Below are 4,068 nucleotides of genomic sequence, written 5' to 3'. Positions count from 1 at the left end.
TTAGAGCAGGCTCTAACTACGTTTGTTATTCGTTCCAACTTCCCACTGTGCATGAAATTTGCAGTAGAATTGTTTCAATGAGAAAGTAATGTTATTTCATGCTACTGAGACTTGCATGGTTTGACACCAGTATTGTTCTATGAAATGAGTCTCATTATTAACCCTTGTGATAGTGAGTGGATGATGTACAGAGCATTCAGGAAGTATTCAGATCCCTTGACTTTTTCCATATGTTACATTAGAGCATTATTCTAAAATTGATGAAAAAATAAATAATCCTCATGAACAAAGCGAAAACAATTGCTTCCTGTTTCCATTGATCATCCTTGAGCTGTTTCTATAACTTGGAGTCCACCTGTGGTAAATTCAATGAATTGGACATGATTTGGAAAGGCACGCATCTGTCTATTATAAGGTCCCACAGTTGACAGGGCATGTGATTGCAAAAATCAAGCCATGAGGTCGAAGGAATTGTCTGTAGAGCTCATGTGACAGGATTGTGTCGAGCACAGATCTGGGAAGGGTACCAAAACATTTCTGCAGCTTTGAAGGTCCCCAAGAACACAGTGTCCTCCATCATTCTCTAATGAAGAAGTTTGGAACTACCAAGACTCACCCAATTAGCTGGCCGGCTGGCCAAACTGAACAAATCTGGGGAGAAGGGCCTTAGTCAGGGAGGTGACCCAAGAACCGATGGTACTACTGACCGAGCTCCAGAGATCCTCTGCGGAGATGGGAGAAGGACAACCATCTCTGCATCTCCACCAATTAGGCCTTATTGGTAGAGTGGCCAGACGGAAGCCACCCCTCGGTAAAAGGCACGTGAAAGCCCACTTGGAGTTTGCCAAAAGGCACCTAAAGGTACTGACGATGAGAAGCAAGATTCTCTGGTTGGAAGAAATCAGATTGAACTCTTTGGTCTGAATGCCAAGCGTGATGTCTGGGGGAAACCTGGCACTATCCCTACGGGGAATTTATGGTGGTGGCAACATCATGCTGTGGGGATGTTTTTCAGCGGCAGGGCCTTGAAGACTAGTCAGGATCGAGGGGAAAGATGAACAGAGAAAAGTACAGAGAGATCCTTAATGAAAACCTGCTCCAGAGTGCTCAGGACCTCCGATTTGGGCAGAGGTTCACGTTCCAACAGGACAATGACCTAAACACCACAGCCAAGACAACGCAGGAGTGGCATCAGGACAATTCTCAATGTCCTTGAGTGCCCAACCAGAGACCGGACTTGAACCATTCGAACTTCTCTGGAGAGACTGAAAATAGCTGGTTTGCAGCGACGCTCCCATCCAACCTGACAGAGCTTGAGAGGATCTGCAGAGAAGAATGGGAGAAAATCCCCAAACACAGGTGTGCCAAGCTTGTAGTGTCATACCCAAGAAGACTCGAGGCTGTAATCGCTGCCAAAGGGTCTTCAATAAATTACTGCGTAAAGGGTCTGAATACTTATGTAAATGGGATATTTCAGTTATTATAATTTTTTWAATTTGCAAACATAAAAAAAGACRGTTTTACTTTGTCATTGTGGGGTATTGTGATGTCATTATGGGGTATTGTGTGTGGTTTGATGAGGGGAAAAAACATTTGAATCATTTTAGAAAAACGCTGTAATGCAACAGAATGTGGAAAAAGTCAAGGGATCTGAATACTTTCCCAATACACTGTTACACCGTTGCAGCCAGTAGACGACTTAGATAATTGAACATTAAGAAATATAATATATTTTTAGAGAATAAAGAAAGTGCCAGAACTGTCAAGACTAACTTTGTGTCCGTGTCTCTTTATTACTACTGGCCGACTCAGATTAAGTCTGAGGCCGGTAATATCAACAGTGAGGACAAACCCAGCCTGCCTCTCTCCTTCCACACTGAGTCCAAACCTACAGTCACTGGGTCCTGATTGTGACAGTGGAGCCCAGTTTGCACTGCAGGATCCAGAGATGGCATCAGTGAAGCTGGAAGACTGCAGTCAAACACTGGAGTTGAMTGTCAACATTAAAGATGAAGAGGAGGAGGAGATTGGGACATCTGTTTCTCATGGTAAGCACAAGTTCTTTCTAAGTTTGTTGTTYGTCCCAACTCCCCTCTGTGCATGAAAAGCTGCTGTAGAATGAGTCTGTGTAGTGACTAAACCTTGTGGTGGAGGATGAAATAGCTCATAATTTTCACTCCTTTTGTACCTTTTGACTCTTACCCCCTTTTAGAATAGTTGTATTCTCTTTTTGTGTTGTACAGCCTACTGATATGGATACATGTCACCAATTACAGTAGGAAGAGGACCACCCCCTTGAGCCTTGTTACTCTCTACGTTTCTTCCTAGGTTCCTGCTTTCTAGGGAGTTTTTCCTAGCCACTGTGCTTCTACATCTGCATTGCTTACTCTTTGGTGTTTTAGGCTGGCTTTCTGTAGAACACTTTGTGATAACTGCTGATGTAAAAAGGGCTTCATAAAATACATTTGATTGACATGTATATCRCACCAACTGACTGGTTCTTCTGATGTTGTTCACACAGGAGACCATGTTGAGACATTCTCCACATCCAGAGAGCAACAGCAGGAAGATCACAGAGCTAAGAGGTTTCACCATTGCCCACATTGTGAGGAGATTTTCCCATTTCTATCAAAGCTAAAAATACACCTAAAAATACACACAGGAGAGAATCTGTATTCCTGCACTGACTGTGGGARRAGCTTCACAACATCAACRAAGCTAAAAGTTCATCAGAGAACACACACGGGAGAAAAGCCTTACWCCTGCTCTGACTGTGGGAAGAGTTTCTCCCGAATGGATAACTTAAACACACATGAACGTATACATACAGGAGAGAAGCCTTACTACTGCTCTGACTGTGGATAAGCTTTAAAACAACAGTCTGAGCTAAAAGTTCTCAGAGAAACACACACAGGAAGAAAGCCTTACTTCATGCTCGACTGTGGGCAAGTTTTTCTCTCGTTGGGCCACTTAAAAATACATGAACGTATGCATACGGAGAGAAGCCGTACCTGCCTAATTTGTTTAAAATGCTTCACAACATCAACTGTCTAGAAATGTTCACAGAGAAACAACAGGCGAGAAAGCCTTACTTTGCTCTGACTGTGGGCAAGTTCTCTCGACTGGGACCACATAAAATACATTGAAGTGTACATACAGGAGAGAAGCTACTTCTCTGATCTGTGAAAATTGTTTAAAAACAAAGCTGAGCTAAAAGTCTGGCATGGAAACCAAAACAGGCAGATGAAATCTTACCTCCTTACTCCTGCTCTGACTGTGGAAAGAATTTCTCTCAACTGGGCCAGTTAAAAATACATGAACGTAAACATACAGGACAGAAGCCTTACTCCTGCTTTTATTGTGTAAAATGCTTCACAACGTCAACTGAGCTAAAAGTTCATCAGAGAACACACACRGGAGAGAAGCCTTACTCCTGCTCTGACTGTGGGAAGAGTTTCTCTCAACCGAGCCACTMAAAAAGACACCGAGGTATACATAAAGGAGAGAAGCCTTCCTACTGCTCTAACGACGGAAAATGTTTTAAATCATCAGCGGAGCTAAAAGGTCTTCAGAGAACACACACTGGAGAGAAATCTTACTTCTGCTCTTACTGTGGCAAGAGTTTCTCCCGATTGGGCAATGTAAAAATACACCAACGGATACACACTGGAGAGAAGCCTTATCACTGCACTGACTGTGAGAAGATATTCTCTCAACAGAGCAATTTAAAAAGACACCAAAGTATACATAAAGGAGAGAAGCCTCATCAGATCTCTCAGACCAGCTAAGATTAGACACTCCACTTCACTCTCATCTCGTAAAATAATTGGCAATGTTGAATTGGATCAAATGAAGAAAGCATAGAACACTCTATTGAAATCCTGTTGTTTCTCACTGTGAGAGAACCGTGCAGAGGAAAGGGAGCATTTTATAGAATGTTAGCCTCTCTTTACTTTACTGATCAGTGTGCATCTTGTTAGTTTTGGTGTGTTTTGTTAGTTTCTACTGTGAAGATATTGAGATGACCTTGGATTTGCCCTTAGGGTTGAATATCCTCTGTGAGGCATC

The 4,068-nt window shown here is 42.6% G+C and overlaps 1 long non-coding RNA gene across 1 annotated transcript in view; it reads left to right on the top strand.

The window, feature by feature from the left end:
* LOC112074169 (uncharacterized) overlaps positions 1 to 2,890 on the top strand; it is a 4,255-nt gene extending 1,365 nt beyond the window's left edge. Inside the window, exons 2-3 of the long non-coding RNA XR_002894689.2 lie at positions 1,813 to 2,048; positions 2,522 to 2,890. This is a non-coding gene — a long non-coding RNA (uncharacterized lncRNA). The remainder of the gene's footprint in view (positions 1 to 1,812; positions 2,049 to 2,521) is intronic.
* Positions 2,891 to 4,068: the final 1,178 nt, after the last annotated feature.

The sequence above is a fragment of the Salvelinus sp. IW2-2015 genome, unplaced genomic scaffold (assembly GCF_002910315.2).
Source record: "Salvelinus sp. IW2-2015 unplaced genomic scaffold, ASM291031v2 Un_scaffold2522, whole genome shotgun sequence".
Taxonomy (NCBI): Eukaryota; Metazoa; Chordata; class Actinopteri; order Salmoniformes; family Salmonidae; genus Salvelinus; species Salvelinus sp. IW2-2015.
Note: the sequence above shows the minus strand (reverse complement) of the source record. Positions and strands in the feature narration are given on the sequence as shown.